This window comes from Thermobia domestica, chromosome 16, assembly GCF_964235325.1.
Source record: "Thermobia domestica chromosome 16, izTheDome1.hap1.1, whole genome shotgun sequence".
NCBI classification, from domain to species: Eukaryota; Metazoa; Arthropoda; class Insecta; order Zygentoma; family Lepismatidae; genus Thermobia; species Thermobia domestica.
In genome coordinates, this window is record NC_137469.1 from 18,487,535 (window position 1) to 18,508,407 (window position 20,873).

Genomic DNA, 20,873 nt, shown 5'->3' on the forward strand with positions numbered 1-20,873 from the left:
ACAACAGATAACTTTGCGACGTTGTTTTTAAATCGATAATTTGCTTGCACAGTTTAATAAGCGATAATTTGCGACATTGGTTTTAAATCGGCAATTTTGCTTGCACAGTTTAACAACCGATAACTTTGCGACACTGGTTTTAAATCAACAATTTGCTTGTACAGTTTATCACGAGATAACTTCGCGACATTGCTTTTAAATCGGCAATTTGCTTGCATAGTTTAACAACCGATAACTTTGCGACGATGATTTTAAATCGGCAATTTGCTTGCACAGTTTAACAACCAATAACTTCATTAGAGACATCTATTAGCGTAGAAAGCGATACCTAATAGGTTTATTATTAGGAATTAGCGTGAGCATAGATTGAGACTTTTAGTGCTTATTATTAGAATGAAAGAATTAGCTAATCAATGAATTATGATACATTGAGGCATAGCCAAATTGAATGTTTATGGATTCAAATCCCAGTAGGAACACAAACTTAAAACTAATAGCATTATAGCGGAATTGCAGAAAGTAACTTGAAATAATGGAGAGAAGTAATAAGAGCTTATGTACCGCAAGCTTTTCACCTGGTAAATGACATTTAGCTTAATGAATGGAAATTCTTTTTCCGTAGAAATGACTTAAGTAATAGTTAAAGATATTTGAGAAATCTTCGTGGCCATTACTAGATTTTAAAGAAAGCCCATTTAAGTTCCTTATTCATATCGTCTTCAAAGGTGTTTGCTATTGGATCTATTTGAGGTCATAAGCAAAAAACCTTCATCAACTCTACTAAATTATCCTGTTTACACGTTCCAAAGAAAAGGTAGTCGTCAATATTTATTTTAAGAACAAAATAACTGCCATGTAATGTACCAAAGATCCTTTCTAGCGGACACCAAGAATTTCGCAGGGAAACCCCGGATTAGATCATTTAAACCGAAGATCTTCATTGAACAAGAATGTCTGCTGAAGAGCAGAAACTAAAAAACACGGCGTTAGACGAAAGAACTGAGTCAGAAATAACTATTTTGTTTTATTTTTAAACTGACGATTCGTAAGCTTTATTGATTTGCAAGACCATTAATATTCAAGTACAGTATTAGCGCTTCGTAATATACGGAAGGCAACTGACATAAATGTAAAGCTCGTTTATGGATCTTATTTTTATTTTTCATGTATTGGTCATATACAATTCCAATCACGACCAACAACCTCAATTACTTCGGTCACGTGACCAATCTAGTCCTTGAACAAACTTATTTTTATTATTTGTTAGCAGACACATACAGTGTTAAAAGGTAGCTTAAGAATGCCATCCGTAGCATGAATATTCTAAATCTTTAGTTTTTATGAGCTTAAGTGAAGATACTCGATATTGATGACACTTCGGTAATTGTCATTATATAACGAAAACACTTTTTTATTTTGTGTTAATCTTATAATGACTTAGGCAGATCAAAGAAGAAGAGAAGTTGTCCTCGTTATGCCAAAGAACATAAACTTCCATATTAGTACTCTCAAGTGACATTACAGTCACTACCAACAGCCTGTATATTCGCCTTTCTATGTATATGTTGTTGTCAACAACTATTAATACATCACGATAGAAACAATTTCTGTACATTTTTTCCAGTAACTTCCAGATAATAACATTCTTTAAATGTCAAAGGAAATTATACTAGAATTTGCTAATTTTTTAATCCAAAATTACTAACAAAAAAGAACATGTACGTACAGTCAGCGACAAAAGTTGTTTCCGCTTTATGAAATTAGTTTCGTAAATACCTTCAGAATGAAAGGACAATTTGAGTACAGTTTTCAGTAAATTAAAAAAGAATGTAATTTTCTGAACATTTCAGCCAAACCACCGTTATTCCCAAAAGAAATTTTACCAACCGGAAATAACTTTTGTTTGCTGACTGTACAAGGCAAATGCCTAGTAATTATACAAATAAATTTTGTGCTAAGAGTTTAATAATAATAATAAAAAGAATTTAGCCTACATAACTCTCGTTACTTCACGAAATAATTTGACAATTTACATTTTTCCGGCAAAAGCGTGACTTATTATTATTATTATTATTATTATTATTATTATTATTATTATTATTATTATTATTATTATTATTATTATTATTATTATTATTATTATTATTATTATTTTGAAGCAGTAAAGATCCATTTTTATTGGTTGTCAATAGCATGTGAAGCCACTTGTGTTACTATGATCTGGTACATACAGCTGTAAGAGGTATCATAGAATAAAATAATTACATATGTTTAACACACTCGTATATTTTGTATGCATATTTTCTCTATATAAAGATTGTTGAATTATATTATGGTTCGCTTGCAGGCGAGATTGTGTGATGGGAAATGGCCAGTACTGTCAACTTTAACCTTGCATAATGGTCTATGTACCCACTAACTGCACCCGATTCGAGTCTACAGTTGAAGTTTGGATCCAACTTTAATGGTAGAACCCATCAAACTGAGGAAGATTGAATTATGTTACAACAATACATATATCTTATTAATTTTCTGTTTAATAATCTTATAAGTATTTAAGATAAATTTTTGGCAAATTCTCTTGTAAACTATTATGTGATTTATTTTCAATTAACAATTTATTTATATCTATGTATGTTGACTAATGTGGCGTAAATTACGAATTAAATAATAGCGATGATAAAATATCTTTAATAAGAAAGCTTATATTTGGCATAATTTCTTACGATAGTTCTTTCATTATTACAAGAAATGAAGAGGTTGTAGTGAGAATAATATATAGGGTGTTTTCAAAACAACACTGACAACGTTTGAGAGGTGAATCCTGACACCAAGATAAGGCAAAAAGTATAGACCAACCTAGGTGCACAAATGCTTCCTATCGGAGATATAGGCTACCGAAAACATAAGAAATAAATTTGAAAGGTCCATAGCTCCTGAACTATGGGACCTACGTAGTCGGGCCAAGACTTCACTCACGAACTAATACGTGCGCTATCCAAAAATAAATGTTGCAGAATTCTCAGGTACTCATACAACAATCTTTATAGAAGGAGTTTGGCTACGGGCATATAATTTGGAGTGCTCACCAACTATCTCTACGAAAATTATTGCGGAAATACCGCAGGATTGTGAAATATGGATTTTTGGATAGCGCACATATTAGTACGTGAGTGAAGTCTTAACCAGACTGCGGTAGGTCCCAATGTTTTGAAGCTATACCTTTAAGGTTCACTTTTTCATGTTTTCGGTAGTCAATAACTCCGAAAGGAAGCATTTGTGCACCCAGGTTGGTCTATACTTTTTTGTCTTTTCTTGGTGTCAGGGATCGCTTCCCAAGCGTTCTTGGTGTTATTTTGAAAACACCCTGTATAATGCAAATATTAAACTGAAGCGGTGTAAAGATATGCTCTTTTTCCTTTTTATTTTACTCACACTCTATGCATCTATGTATTTATTATGGAATATTCTTTCTCCATTTTTAATTGAAAATTATATGACTATGATCATTTAAATCATCTTTAATATTGTAAGTGATTATAAATCCTTTTACTGTTAAAAAAAAACTGTTTTGAAAATCTTTCTGTAAATATCTTTTCGTAAACTTTCCTGAGTATTTGATAATCGAAATGCTATTCACAATTCAAGTACACGATTTATACTTCCAAGAATATTAGGTTTATGTAAACTTTGCAATAAATTTATTAATTCCTAGAAACAAAAATTATGTAAGCAAAAATTACATACAGTAGATGTCGTATCCAGTAAAACTACTTACTTAGTCATAAGATAAGTAGTCAAGAGTGATTAGTGGTAAAGTATACCACGAATGAATTATCAAATAATAGAACAAAGTCTAGTAATAAATATTTATATTTGATGTTTTAGTGAACCAAGTTATTGAAAAGACCAAGTATACTTTACAAACTTAAGTAGCTGAAACTTCGTCTAATTATGAGAATTGTTGTTAACAGTCATTAATACATTTCCTCCTAAAGGAAAGCGATTACTAGGAACAAAAGATGCAACCACAATTTACCCAAAAAACATGTTTCATCAGTTATGAAAATGAAGGGCAATACATTTTGTTATTTTAGTGGAAAAGCTTACAAGTATTGTGATCGGAGTAGGAATAAGTACCAGTAATATGTATAATACTTTATTTAGAACCGCAACAGAAGGGCATTATTCTTTCAACATGAGATTCAACAACCCCTTCACTGGTTGAATAAAAACAAAGAATATTTCTTTGGGTGTTACATGAGAAACTAGGGTTGTTTCCACATTTGTGCTATTCCAAACTGGGACACTTTTGTAGGTGGGTGGTTTACTTTCACTTCTATCGGTAGAAAGTACCTAACCAGAGCGCAAGAGTAGTTTTTTTTTTTTAATCTCATTCCTGTTAGACGTATCTATTTTTGCACAAGAGACTAAAAATTGCTGGTCTCATCTCGATTCTGGTCTCGAAAACGAGACGAGGAATTAATTTTCAAATTTCAGACGAGATGTGTACTGAGGTATGTATATTTATTAAGAGTACCGTATATTCAAAGTACAAATTTCATATTTACGTATACTGAGATATCAAAATGGAGTCGAATGTATAACCACTGTACAAACACAGGAAGATACAAAAACATATGTTTTATAACTAAATTTCACATCGCGGATAAAACAACAACTTATATTATATAAAATTGAATTATATTTATTAGAAGCAAAACATTTTATGTAAAAGAATCAAACTACGGTTATATTACTTTGGCCATATGATTTAAAAAAAATAAAAACTAGACCAGTTTTGCACACGCGAAAATTTCTCATATTATTAATATTATTATTATTATATGTTTGATATATATCCTAGTTATTTTTGTTAATTGTAAAATATAAAAAAGAGCATGTCATAACTTGTATAACAACACGTATCGAAGGGAAACTGTTATACACAATATATATATATATATATATATAAAATGTTCAGAATTTCATAACTAGTTTCAGAAAGAAATACTCTTAAGTTTTCTTTAGCTGCTGTATTTCAGGAAATACTTTTCCCTAAAACTATTTTTTTTTAGATGAAGAAGATGAAAAAAGAATTTTTTAAAAAATGGTTACGTAACAGATGTTGTTGATTAGCTAAGAGAAAATCACGATTTGGAGACTCGAGATTACACATCCCTCCCTCCCTCCATTCCATCGACCCCCCTTCCCCCACTTTCAGCTGACCTTTACCTTGAAAAAGAGAAAATTGGAGACAGAGAGAGAGAAAGGCGACAACAGAAAGAAAGAATAAACTACCGTACTACGCATCTGAATTTCAATTGTGTTTGTGTGTGTGTGTGTGTGTCTTGAACTAAATTTATATAGGTTACACAAGAATGTGATTGCTGGGTAAATTAGGCACATTTGCAACACTTTCACTTTCATCATATTGATGCCATAGATACCAATGAAAGAAAAGCAACTTCTTTGACAGAAGATACTAGATTAACAGGTCCGTATTTTTAACTGACCGATGTGTGGTCAGCACATCGACTTTTAACATCATGAGTGTTGGTTTTCTATGGAACGGAGTTCACGATTTCTTAATTTAAGTATATCCCTAATGCCTTATGACGCAATTACCCCAAGTCAAAGCAGCAAACTATTCCTCATTGAGAATTAAATCTGAGACAATGAGCATGTCAAATTCAAGCATGAGTGCTAATCCAGAAACATGTAAAGTAAATCATTATAATAAAGTAAATCCATGTTTTTACATTTACAGTAAATGAGTTAGCTCTTTCTTCTGGTTTAGTGGCTAGCGAGCGCACATTTTGTACATGGGATCCCAGGTTCGATTGCCCGGAAGACAGTTGAAACTGGACTACTTAACGGTGGATCAGATTCCACCATAAATTGTGAGTCCACGTTTCATACAATCTCGGTGCTAAAAGGCCCAATTCAATCACGACTAAAATGCGTTTATATACACTGAAAACAACGAAGTCCAGATTTAAGGAGAAAACGAGGAACACCATTCGTTAGCATGTGAGAGCGGTGCTTACTGTGTCCACAGAAATAATTAGTGCTCTCACTTACTGACGTATGTCGCCACAGGAAATAAAGGCGTTTTACCCATACGATTGACACCACCGTCTTGTCATGATGTTTCCAACAGAAAGCATATTATCCTCGTTTTCTCCTCAACTCTGGATTTGGTTCTTTTCAGTGTATGTATAGGGTGTCCGACAAAACTATCTTCAAAAACCTTTTATAACTCAGCAAGTAATAAGTGTATTTGATTTTATATAAAGACAAAGGAACTCAACAAGTTTTATGTTGATCAGTAAATCTCCACGTGTGCACCACGTGTTGCCCTACAAACGTCCAGACGAAATTTTCTCACGCAATATGTTTTCAAACATTTGCACTGTGTCATGCTTTCACAAGCACCAATAATCCTCCGACGGTTCTGGAGTACTATAGATATTGCCTTTAATGTGTCTCCAAAGAAAAAAAAAATCCAATGGGGACAGATCAAAGGATCTTGGAGGCAATGGTATGGGCCCGCCATGTCCCATCTAACGATCACTGAAGATCTCATTAAAGCAATCCCTTATGTAAATTGCAAAATGAGAAGGAACCCCGTCTTGTTGGAAAAATAACCTGCAAATATCTGAATTAAGGTTTAATTCTCCAGGATATCCAATTAATTATTTCCATTGTTCACTGAAAAAAGGACCAATCACTTCTTGGACTGTAACATAGCACCAGATATTAATTTTCGGACGACTTGATCAACTTCCCTCATTGCATATGGATTTTCGAAGCCCCATACCCGACCGTTGTGCCTGTTCACGACACCTGAAACATGAAATGTACGTTGAAGAAAATCACATTTGTTATCTATCTTGTACAGCATACTGGTATAAAAGTCGTATCTTATAGATAAGACGTTTGTTTTCAAGTATGTACCAACTGAAATTTGTGAACCTCAAGACGTAGTCTTCCGTAGACAGCATCGTAGACAGTTGACGTAGATACACCTACGTCCCTACTAGCACGTCTAATGAACTTGGATAGGCTTCGCTAGAGTTTTTCGAATTCTCTCAACTTCGACATCAGACACTTTCTCAGTTTCAAAGATGGTTTTTATGCCGAGTTGTTATTGAATGCTTTTCTGGTGGTTCTTGTGGCTTGGTACTTCCGCCAGAGCTTCCTCTGTACAGTTGCTGGACACCTAAATTTTGCAAGCCAGGAACAACATTCTGCTGTTACGATGAACGGAATTTCCCACACGAACTTCAACACGGTCTACAGACCGACCGACAATACAACCGTTCGATCAACTACTCAACAACAAATAATGCTTGTTTGTATATTATCACGAACAACGAGATAAGACTTACAGTGTTGCCAGCATATAAACTTGTTGAGTTACTCTGTCTTTTTATTTAAAAAAAAAAACACAATGAAGTAAACTTATTACTTGCTGAATTATGATTTTTCTTTCTTTTTTTAGTGATAGTGTTTGTACCGGACAATCTCTATTCTATTTCTTGTTGTTGGCTTGTGTTGCATTCAAGGTAAAAATAAATAAATAAATAAAAAACATCGCTCCCAAAGATAAAACTACTTCTCACCTAAGGAAATGAGATATTAACAAATATAGTGAAAATATATTAAAAAACTCGAAGAGTGGTATTGAAATGATATGATTAACATATCTACGGAACCGTCTACTTGAAAATACGGATCCACTCGATTCAACGCACAGGTCTTATGTAACAGTGAGGATCGAATGGAGGTAAGCACGTGGGCAGACAGTAAACAATTAAATATATATATCGTACTACTGTCTATCGAATATGTGACCTGCCTTTTGTGTCACTCTACATTTTTTATTTTTCGATGGCGACTCCTGAGGGATGTCACATAAGTCAAATTTAAACTTTTAGAAAACTTACTTTACCTTCTAATTCTTGAATATGGCTTAGTTACGTATGTTAGATAAGTTTTTTCCCCTTCGGTTTGAAGCGATAAAAGTTCAACTTTTATCTACGTGGCTTCCTCTTAAGATACGCCACTGATGCTAACATCCCTGACTTTTTAAATAGCCTTTCTCCAGATTTTGAACACCTTCGCCTGAAGAAAAATTCTATGTTCAATACTGACAGGTTCATTTGTGCAATGTTATATATTTAAAAAAAACAACAACATTGAAATGATTTACTAATAGGATTGACATTTGAAATATGTTTCCGCGTAGTTAAGAATGAGGAACATATTATTCCTTATTCGCTTTATATAACGTAATAACCTAATATAATTAGACAAATTGCAAGTGTCAGTGAAACTACATAACAACAACAACAACAACAACAAAAGCATCCGCTATGGGTAAATATATATATACATATTTGCAAAATATTGACGCCGTACGGGCTGCACATTCATTACTTGTAAAAAAAAATCACAATCGTTTACCACAAAGAAGTGTGAAAACCGGTTTATTGCAGTCATAAAATTGGAACAGGCTTGATACCATCAGGAAAGGAAAAAAAAAAAAAAACAACAATCTGACATAAGCTACAGAAATTCACAGTCTCTGAATGAAAATAATGAATTACAGAACGCAGGAAGATAGATGTTACATTTTCTTGTAATTAAATATATATATAATAGAATACTTTTTCATTCAAGCATGTATTCCTCAAATTTTAAGCTCTTCTTAACTTAAAATATAGGTAATTATATCAAAAATAAACTATAAAATTTAGTATTTACTAATTAAATAATCCAAATTTTACTATAAATATGATAATCGTGCTCAGTGTTTCTATTCAGAAAACGTGTTCCGGGAGGGCACACTTAGTATTCGAAAGGGCACATAATATGGAAATAATATTATTATTTTCACACGATACTATTCTATTAATTATTATATTATAGAAGGTATATTCGTGTGACTGACTTAACAGGATTGAAGGTAAGTCAACACAGCTTTATATGACAATAACGTCGAAGTTGATCAATCAATATCTATATTTGATGAAAATTGGACTTCTCTAACCAAGAGAATACCATAAAGCAATTCGTCAAATGATTTACAAGAAAGGGCTCCGATGTGGCTAAGTGGTTAGTTTTTACGGCTGTGGTGTGAGAGATTCGGGTTCGATTTCCAAAGGGAGTTTACGTGGTTTTGATCTCACATTACTACATTAGTAAATTCAGATCTCACGTAACTTTGGTGCTCCAAAGAAACGTTGAAGATCCAAAACAGCAAAAGTATCGTTAACAAGTATGCTAGAGAACATAAACATGTGTGTAAAATATATATGCTTGAATCTTTGACTGAACTTAAGTTGTTTTATTTTATGGTTCACTTTACTAGTTATCTAGTAGGAAAGATTAGTTTATAAAAATACGCACCTGTAATCACTTCGTGTAAGTGAAGTCTTCAAAAAAAAGTGTCTTTATGGCCGCTGTAAGTAAACACCTCTTCTAAAATAACAACTAATATTAGACTATTTGTCTATTATCTATGTTAATCAACAAGAAGTTCTGAAGATAGCACACGATTCTTAGATGTTAACTATCACAGGTCACTCCTTCAATTTGTTTTTATATAAATATAAGTCTCCTTCTGTAACTAACACTGTCCGTAATAAAACACTACGAAGTCTTTGACGCAAACGTGTGACACTTCTAATATCCAAAATTACTTGAAGATCGCTTTTTATAAGTCTTTAGAACAAGACGGAAAGTCCGCCAACTTCAAGAGCGTGCGCACTGGTGACGCTTTTCTATCCTACTGCGAATATCCACTAAACGTTCAGTATATTTATTCCAAGCCCGATTATCGTTATAGGTAATAACAGTTCCTTTTTTTCTAAAAAAAAAAGAAAAACCTTATGGGCTAATACACTTATCAAGCGTGCGTGCTTGTGTGTTCATGTGCGAAATGACTGAGAGACGATCGGTTATATATACGTATGTATATACCTCACACATACATCAGTTGGTTCGACTCATTCCCCTCCTCCTATCCTCCCCGCTACAACCTGCTCTGAGATAATAATAATTTTATCTTAACTTCTCATTGCCTCTGTGTAGTATTTAGGAGCGGGAAACACACAAGACTGAAAGAACGAAGTAAAAAAACATTACGTCATTTTTACGTTACGGTGCCGTGATTGGTTAGCACTTGTAGGACTTCCGTGACGTCATTCGGAATCAGCGGAGAACACGCTGACGAGTTGCCAAGATGCGGTCGTGTTGTTTACACTTTTTTTTCAGTACCCCTTCCCTCTGGTGTTCTTTTCCCATCAAATATTTTCGCACAAAAAATCCGTTCTTTTTTTTTATTTATTTATTCGTATAGATAGATACCCACGTACTTCTTCTTTCATCGATGTTTTAAATAAACGTGACCATGAAAACAAAAAATGTTTACTAAACATGGCTAGTTCATGACCTTGCTTACATATATGCCACTCCTAAGTAATTGAATTTTTCAAAGTCATATCAAGTAAGGCACAGTACTGTAATTAACCATTGAAAAAAATATATATACACAACAATTAGTCGCCATGGATATTTGGATCTTCCTTCTCGAGATTCAACATCGCAACCTATAAATTTCGTAAATAGCCACATTCCTTCCCTTTTACCTACAACAAACTGAGTGGTGTAGATATATATGTATATAGCTTATTGTTTATTTCTTTAACTTTGAGAATTTGTAAAGGAAAAGAAGTCCAAAATCATGGATTAAGCATGTAGAAAGCATGTAGATGTAGTCAAGTTGGCCTTGTATGAGCCAATATGGTATACCGGTAGTAAATTATCATACCAGCTGTTAGATTAAAATCTGTTCTACTAGATTCAAGTAATACTCATATTTACAATTGTTCATTAGTCATATTTCTCTCAATTTCTATTTATTTATTTATTTATTTATTTATTGCTCATTTAAATTGTGGTGGTTAGTCCAGATTACAGTAAACTTATTAAAACATATTTATCAATCTTTTTTTAAAAAATCTCTTTATGGAAACTTAATCTTTGACCCGTCAGTAATGCCCCTGTTTAGACACTGCTGCATGACATACACAACAATACTGTTTCTTTCGGACATTTTTTTTTTTTTTTTGGGAGGACTGTCCTCCGGAACTCTGAGAGTGCCCCCACCCCCCGAGGAGACCAAGGTAATACGTCTATAATATAATAATAAACATAATAGTACCGCGTAAAATAATATGTGTGCCTCCCTCCGAATATTAATTGTGCCCCCCGGAACAGTTTTTTTCTGAAAGAAAGGCTGCACAACAGTATTAGAGTTTATTTATTTAACAATCACCAGATACAGCTCAGAGGCCATTTTATACTGGATATCTAACAACAACAATAACAACAATGGAAAGGAATTGGGAAGGTATGGAAAGGGATTGGGCAAGGGCCTGTTTAGTAGGTACCATCTCGGCATTTGCCTGGAAGGACTGAGGAAAACTCTTGAAAACCCCAGTAAGGATGGTCGGCAGCGGGAATCGAACCCGCGACCTCCCGAATGCCAAGCCAACGCTCTACCACTTGAGCTACTTTGGTCGGTTTGTATGTAGGAACAATAAATATACAAAAGTGGGTCGATTTCGGTATAAAAGAGAGTCAATGCAAAGCGAAATGTTGTTTAATGGCATCTCAAAATGTGTATCTAAGATAGTCTATGCATTTAAGTATATCGGTAGTATTTTTTTTTTTATTTCCAATTCTACCGCTAGGACCAAAAAGTACAAGAAGTAAAGAAAATACAGAGATAAACTTTTGAGAAACGACCCCCTTGTAGCAAAGGAACAAAAATGATCAAATAAACTGAGGGATACTAGTTCTTACATAGACGTTAGTATATTTTCTTTACTGCTTTCATAACTATAGGTTTTCCTATCTCTCGTATATATAAACAAATCACTTGCCATTATTATAATGGTGATCTTTACACACATGAAAATACGTACCAGTATCACAATGGACACAACTTGAAACTTAAAAGTTTGAATTTTTTGCATTTCTCTCGTTTTCCCTTTGCTGCTCAAAAAATTCAGTAAGATGAATGAATATTTGATAATAGAAAATATGTGTCTTTATATTCCTTGAGTAGAATGCACTTTAATTGTGTACAATGTTGGTGGTCCTAGGTGTCTCCTTTATGTGAAAAGCAGATTACAGACATAGGGTCTACACTTCTTTTATGTATTGTTAAGGATTATGCTCGACGAACACATCAATAGTTTAATTAGTGTTCAGAAGTTAAATGAAATGAAATGAAATCTGTCAGTTTAACGTACGACGTTTAAGCCCGTTAGGCTAAGGGAGACGAGCGATTAAGGCAAATGAATGATAATGGAAGAACAGCGAAGCAACTAGACTAGTTGTCGCCCGGGGCAAGAACTCGCGTTAGCGGCCCCTCCCCTGACCAACCAAACCAAAACGTTCCCTGACTACACTTGATATTGGTATCACCCAGTAATTCTTCTATTTCAAAAACTCCAAACTAATTAGTATTTGATTGCCAAATAATCTGAGAGTAGTATGCTTGACATATTCTTATAATCTTATCATAATAACTGCAAATCACAATGTTTTTGGACTTATATTGAGGTGTGCCAGAATGAATCAACAGTCTGTTTGCTTTAGAAAATAATATTTAATCATGACAGTCAAGCTGTTGTCTTGAGTATTATATTCGAACATTTTGCAAATCTCTTAAATCGATGTAAGTTAAATGCAAATACAAAAAAAAAAAAAAAAAAAAAAAACTGGAACCAAAATTTAACTTTGCGGGCTCTTTTGGCTGCAAAAGTTTTTTACAATGTCCTCAAAAGATAGCTTTGAAACTAACTTATGCTCTATGGATATGATCCTAAGATTGGTGAGTCGTTATTGCCCTGTTAAGTTTCTGAGGTGATTGTTTGTGATCTTGAGTTTGCTAAAACTCCTTTCCTTGTCTTGTAGTGAAAATAATATTTGCCCAATTTTGCGCCCCTCAATCCGGCGCCCGGGGCTCAAGCCGTCACTGTGGAAGAATTGGTAAAATGATAATGTGGAAAGAAACGAGAAAACCCACGAATACGATGTTGCCCATCACAAACTTGCTTGGTTGGGGAATCGAACCCAGGTCAGCCCTCTAGTGTATCTAGTGTTCAAAAGTAACACACGAAGTTCTTCATTACGTTTACCCTTGATTTAAAATGTTAATGACAGTGAAGATGATCAAACATTTATAAACTTTGCAAGTTAAAAGCAAAATGCTAATAGCTAAACTAACAATGAAGACTTATGCTTACAAACTAGAAATATAGATACAAATTCGTGACGTAATAATTATCGGATAGTCAACATTTTTGCAGTGTACGAAAGATTTTACAAACAATTCATTTAATAACAATTTGCGTACACTATCTGATTACTGGAGTCTTAAAGCAGAATACACAATTGTTATCCTCAGTCATGAATGAAATACAAGGAAAAACAGTTGAAGACTCAACTTTTTAATGTTTTTCACTGTGTTTAATGTCATTCAGTATTAAAAGAAAAACTTACCTACAAGTTTATATAGATAGACTGAGACTAATGTGTAAACCTATTATATTGGAATTAAACAAACTGGAAGCTTTTAGTTTTTCGTCATTATGAAATGATGTATTTACAATTCTCTTTTTTTTTAAGACTATTGAAGAAGTACTGTCAACATATAGGTTACACGTAAAGCAAACTGGTTTTCCGTGATTTGCAATAAACTAATCACGGAATCATTTATCAGGATGTTGACTACTTGGCATTCATTGCAGACAAAACAGAACTGACCTGCAAACCAACTATATAGTTAGTTCTCAAGCTATCCTGAGAATTAAGCGAGAGTTCTCAGAGAACAAGAAGCAGGAAATAATGATATCACTTTTCACTCTCTTTTTGCTATAGAAATAATGTTTATAAGAGACTGCAAATACCAGATATTCATCACAGTATTATAAATTAAACTCCTGGTGAAACAGCATTTCAGCAGGGGTCAGAGCCTACTGCATGTCTTGTGGGATTCTTGCCTTCGGAGTGATATGAGGTCAAAACATCGACTCTTTCGCCGTTAATGCTGTTTCTTTTAGACCCTAATTCGCTCTGATTTCTTTGAAGAAGCTCCTCAATTTTCCTCATGACCATGAGCGTACCCACGGAGAATCCACTGGGTGCAGACTCCCCCACCCAAAACTTCCTAACTCAATATATATTTGTACAGTTTCTCAATACAACTATACTTGTTTAACAGAGAAATGATTGATGCAGTATAAAAAATTGATCTAACACTTCATCTGTATTCTTTCTCTTATAGAAACAATCTACTTCTATCATTTTATTCTGAACATATAGGTGGAAGTATTTTACAATTCCTTATCGCCTTTTCGGGTCCAGAATAATGTCTGTTCAATATTACATAGACATAGTGACTTGTAATATTGGACCTCCTCCCAAAGCCTGGACCACTCCCAACAACAACAACAACAACAACAACAACAACAATTCTAGGTGTCCACCTGTTCAAGACGCTGCATGTATGCAGCAATGCCAATGCCAAAAAATTCAAATTAAAAAATATATTGAATGGAAAATTTGATTTCGCCATGCATTATCCAATAATTCGAACGGTCACCTATCTTCCCTCTGATTTCATTGATCTCTTTCTCTCTCACTCACTCTCTCTCTCTCTCTCTCTCTCTCTCACACACACACACACACAAGGCATTCCCGTGCGTCTAGGGCGTAAGCATCATCTCAGTATTATATGAAACAAGCCAAGTACCCATCGTTTTCGGTCTTAATTCAGAAAGAGCTCCTCCGTGGCTAAGCGGTTAGCGTACGCGCCTTTGGCGTGGGAGACCCGGGTTCGATTCCCGGCGGGAGCTCATGTGGTTCGGATTCCACGTTAATCAGTAGGTCCACGTCTCATATAGCCTTGCTGCTGAAAGGGACGCTAAACTAAAATCAACTCAACTCAACTCAACTTAATTCAGAACCTGAATAAAAAGAAAGGAACTTCATTGCCCGGGTATTTATCCTTTACTGTTATGTAAACCCACAATACCGGTGGTTTATACAAGTCCCGTTTGAAAATAATTTAACACCATTCAGAGAGTTCTGCAGCAGGAAGAAAAAGTTCTCATGAAACAAGTGGCAATCTGCTGGTGTCATGACCAGGCTATACGGTGGATGTATTAAAACCTTCCATACAAGTCCTCTCAATATCTGATGCATCGTTAAAGAGGTATGTGGCCTGGCGTTGTCAGTGTGATATATGACACCTTTCTTGTTGACCAGTTACGACAGTTTTTTTTTCCTCGAATTTGTAGGTGCACTCCAGTATCGAAGTACAGGTCCCTGGCTATCGTTCTGCCTGGCACCAGTAGCTTGTGATGCACTAGATCACTTCAGTTCTCCCAAATGCACCTAAGACAACATAAGTTCTTCGGCGTCAGTGTGAGCTTTATCATAGACTGTGGGGTTTGTTCTCGCTTTGATCACAATCAGTTTCGTACATTGTTGTCTTAAGTTATAAACTTTTCATCCCTCGTGATGAACCGCTTCAGAAATGGCTCGAGTGCGAAACGTTTCAGTAGAGATTCGCATACAGAAATTTGATCGAGTAAACGCTTTTGAGCCAGATCATGTGGCACTCGGTCGTCAAGCTTCCTTTTGTATACAGAAGACATCGTATGCACATATAAAGAAAATATTAAATTAAAGACAGTGACGAAGGAAAACTAACTAACTCTGTGGCTTATGGAACCCGAAGGTTCAATGCCGCGTTCACAGAAGCTCTCCACTGACTTCTATCCTTAAATAACTGCATCCAGTTTTTACTTTGTATTCCAATCTTTGCGAGGTCCATCTTAATATTATCCTCCCATCTGCGCCTAGGTCTTCCTAATGGTCGTTTTCCGATTGGTCTTCCTGTCAAGACTTTGAAAGCGTTTCTACTTTCTTCCATTCTAGCTACATGACCCCCCCCCCCACACACACACCTAAGCCTCTTAGACTTGACGACCCTAACAATGTTGGGTAAACCATATAAATTATGTAGTTCCTCGTTATGAAGTTTCCGCCATTCCCCATTTCGGTTCCTCTTGGGTCCGAATATTCGTCTCAGGATCTTGTTCGCAAATACTTTCAGTCTATGTTCTTCCCTCAGAGTAAGTGACCATGTTTCGCAACCATACAGAACAACAGGCATGATTATCGTTTTGTATATTTTAAGCTTCAAATTCCTCGACAAAATTCGCGGCAACAAGAAATTTTGAACCGAATAGTAACACGAATTCCCTGCTTTTAGTCGACTGATTTCTTAAATATAAATAATTTTCAATTTGAAGCTATCGTCTTGCCTTTCTTACGTTTAATACAAGTTTGAAACTCATAGAAACAAGTAGTTGTAATATTTCATTCTGGTGAAGGATAATCCATCGATGTGTTACTGAACCATGAAGAGACAAACACACAACAGGTTGCAACGGAGTAAGCATAATACTTCGAAGCGGTGTAATAAGAGAAAAATGTAGGATAACATTCAAAATAAGAAAAAAAAATACAATTTACTTGCAACTTCATAACGTATTTATAGTAAACTAACTATACACATATTGCTAGATCTTAATTCAGAACCTGGATAAAAAGAAAAGGAAAAGAACGTTTTTAAAGAATTTCTATTCCTGGATATTTATCCTCTGGCATTATGTAAGCCCGCCCATCCAAGAAATAATGCTGGTTGCATACAGGCTAGGCGTACTTACAAAACAGGTAGACAAGTGCGTACATTTTGGCATACATTGCAACCCTCTACCCCATGCACAATTGTCTCCGAGTAGAAAATTAAAAAAATAGCTTCATACGCGATTGGATCTATTGAAGACCTATCTGTGTGGAAAATTTGGGAGTTCTAGATGAATCCTTTCCATACGAAAAGCTTATGACACATACACAGACAAACACACACACACACATATATATATATACACAATGGGACCTCGATAACTCGAAACTGAAAAGAATACACTAAAACTCGAGTTATCGGCTTTTTCCAGTAATCAAGGTTCGATTTATCAAGGTAACACAACAAAAATTCGAGATATCGAGGTTCTGCATTCTTCGTGAAAAGTGACTAGAACCTCTATAATTCGTAGTTCTAAAATTTTCGTAAATTAAATAAGATGGCTATAAAAATAAAATACAGTACATGTATTGTTTTGGAGGGCGGGGCTTTCATGCCTAGACATGAGTAAAACACGATTACATTACAAATTAGCATCAATGACAATTACGTAAAAACATAGAGCTATAGCTTCGAGTTATCGAGGTCACATTAAGAGAAATTCGACCTACAGAGCTAAACTTCAACTTGTAGACAGTGTTTCTTTAAGAAACTATGTTCCGGGTGGGCACACTTCGTATTCCGGGGGGGGGGGCACTGCTGGTACTATTCTAGTTATTATTATATTATAGACGTATTATTTTGGTTTCCTCCGGAGGAGCACTCTCAGAGCTCCGGGGGGGAGTGCCCCTAAATATATGTCTGGAAGAAACACTGCTTGTAGAAGTTCGCAAATACGAAAGTTCGAGTTACCGAGATTTAAACACCCAACTTATAGAGGTTATTGTAACATTAGAGTGTTACGAAGAGTTCAAGATAATGTGAAAAAATGAGTTATCAAGGAATTCTAGTTATCAAGGTCCAACTCTATAGGGCTATTATTTTATTATTATTAAATAGATAAACGAAACCAAGATAGATTACTGTCCACGGCTAATTTCAGAAATATTAATATTACGCCTCGTATTTCATGTCAATTTTCTATTTTCCGGAATGTCTTAGACGATAAGATCAGTGATGCAAATTTTAAATTCAACAAAGATACATTGAATTATAAACTATAATTGCTGAATCTTTTAGGTAGACAATGAAATATTAAACTTTTGTAGGTTTAACTATAGAAGTAGATAACGTGCTACTCATATGTTATGCGAAGGCCGTTCCAGACGCACCACTCGTATTAATGTACGGTCTACTTCAAATATAATCTGTTTTAAATATTATCTTTCAAAATCTTTTTTACAAATGTAGTATGGTGGTGGGAAGACAAAAGAGTCGGAGATTTCATCATAGGTCATATGATTTATGGTGACTAAACATTAAATTTGTGTATTTTCTTGGAGTTCTTCCATTTCCTGTTATTCATTAGTAGTTTTTTTCTGAGTCATTCACATACATATTAACATTTACTTCCTTTAGTCTAGGATATAATTGTCAACGTAAAAGATTTCTTTCTTTCTGTATTTTAGAATAAATAAATTCATAAATTTATGTCAAATACTACTCTGAAAGTTCTTACAAATAAAACACAAGTTTTGCCATTAACTTGAAAATTAAAACCAGCGCACTCGTTAAAATAATTGTGAACAGAAACCGGTTCCCCTCACGCTCGAAGTGAGCATTCTACCACTGAGCCACCAGTTTTAGTAGATTGATTAGTTGTCGTAGATTGATTAGTTGTTGCAACATATCATAAGACCATAAATTAAACAGCTTTTAAATGGAAGAAAATTAATTCTTAATTAGCGCGCTTTAATATTACCCTAGCAAGAAAAAGTAAAAGTGAACATGCAGTATTAATACTAACAAACATTTGGACAAATTTTGAAATGTATAAAATAAATAGTTTTCATAATATTTTGGAGAGAAATATGCCATGTTATTATATAGGGAAATCCCATCGCATTCCGAGTGTTGGACACAGCCTTAAAGTGTCTTCTCGACACCGAGGTTATATGAGACAGGATTCAGTCATTGAAACAAGTTCCGGCCCATTTATTGCATTTTTAAATGGTACAAATATCCCTACATGGAATTGAACTAAAAGTAAGCTTACAAATGGATTGTATGTTGGCTATTTAGTCACGACACGACGTGACACTACTGTAAGTGCTTTGTATTTGCTTCTTTATGCCTTCTCTGGGGGTCACGGTGGCTCAGTGACAGAGTATTTTCCTCTGATATGTGGAGTCCCTGGTTCGATCCTCAGTACTCCCGTTTCTTCCCATATTCTCATTCTACCAATTCTTCCATTATCAATCCTTAGCCTTAATCATCTGTCTCCCTTAGCCTAACGGCCATAATCTTGGAACAATAAACTAAAATATTTCATTTCATTTTATATTAAGGCCATACACTGTAAGCTTGTTTTATTTTGTGCAATACTCATCATGATTCATTTTTTAAAACATGTATGTGGAAATATGACGGGAATTTCATATGTATGTGGAATTCCATATGTTTTTAGACCTCACAAGCAACGTGGAAGTAAGGATCCGTATTTTCAAGCCCGTAGCCAGAACATTAACACAGGGCGCGAAGGGCGAGATCATTTCTGGGGGACTCACTTGAGTTCACTTTACAATTATGCGTATCTAGTAACAAACAACTGAAAATTTTAGGGGACTGTGCCTCTTGGTCACTAGGGTTGCCACGAGACGAGTCGAGACAGGATTTTCCTGACAAAATTCGAGTCGAGACACTGCTCTTCCAATAGAGAAATATACAATTTTCGAGTCGAGACATCACTTTTACAGCACATTTTCGGGACGAGACAGCCACAAATCTTGTCTCGTGCGCATCCCTATTGGTCACCTCCTAGCTAAACCTGCAGACTTTACTCTGCTTTGGACCGTACGAGGAGTACTTTAATGCAGTCCGGATCAAAATCCGGCCATCTTTTTCTTATCCTTTCAGAGTCCCTTAGATAACTATTTCACTGAGGCCGGATGAGTCTCTGAGCCGTATTGGAATGAAGGTACAGTAGAAAGAAAAATAAGTCTAGCTTCACAGGAGACCGAAGCTAGGTCGTCTGGCTGGGTAGATGCCTTATCGATTATGCCCTTTATACCTGTTATCTGTTCATAACCTTTTCATATATATTATTGGTCAGATAAGAGTACAAAGCATGGAGAGTGACGAGTGAGAGGTAAAAAAAAAAAAGTACGTACGTACGAAAAAAAAATATATGGCAGTACGCAAACTCCATGTACGCAAAAAAAAAAAAAAAAAAAAACAGGGTCTTTGAAATCAACACTACAACGTTTGGGAGGTGATTCCTAACACCAAGATAAGACATAAAGTATAAACTCACCTGGGTGTACGAATTCTTCCTTTCGGAGTTATAGGCTGCCGAAAACGAAAAAATGAACTTTAAGGACTCATATCTCCAAAACTATGGGACCTACCGTAGTCGGATCAAGACTTCACTTAGGAACTAGTATGTGCTCTATACAATAAATAAATAAATAAATAAATATATCAGAATCATAAGATATTGACGGAACAATTTTTATAGAGGGAAATGGCTATGGGAATATAATCTGAAGTACTCACCAACTGTATTTATAAAAATTATTGCTTGAGTACCTTAGAATTCTGAAACCTTGATATTTGTAAGTTTTGACTCGACTACGGCAGGTCCCATAGTTTTGGAGCTATGAATCTCTAAAGTTCATTTTTTTCATATTTTCGGCAGTTCATAGCTCCGAAAGGAAGCATTTGTGCATCCAAGTTGGTCTATACTTTTTATTTTATCTTGGTGTCAGGAATCAGCTCCCAAACGCTCTCAGTGTTGTTTTGAAACATCCTGTATACGTCTCCAAACGTTCTACTTTCCAAGGAGATGATTTACCAGATAAACACAACTCTTTCCTTCTCTTTACCGTTCTGAGAAAACCAGGAAAGAAAAAAAAATGGAAGTAAACCGCAGTAAGGGAAAACAAAGTCAACACAGTAAGAATCCACATGTGCTGGC

At 35.0% G+C, this 20,873-nt stretch overlaps 1 protein-coding gene across 5 annotated transcripts in view; it reads right to left on the reverse strand.

The window, feature by feature from the left end:
* The window catches only part of LOC145672938 (very long chain fatty acid elongase AAEL008004-like), a 312,483-nt gene that overhangs the window by 41,659 nt on the left and 249,951 nt on the right, over positions 1-20,873 (reverse strand). The window contains exon 1 of one of the 5 annotated variants that reach the window (XM_081742168.1): positions 9,418-9,943. The exons of the other annotated variants lie outside the window; for them this stretch is intronic. The gene's annotated coding sequence lies outside the window, so the exon portion shown is untranslated. Of the gene's footprint in view, positions 1-9,417; positions 9,944-20,873 lie in introns of those variants that run through there. 5 annotated transcript variants of the gene reach the window in all.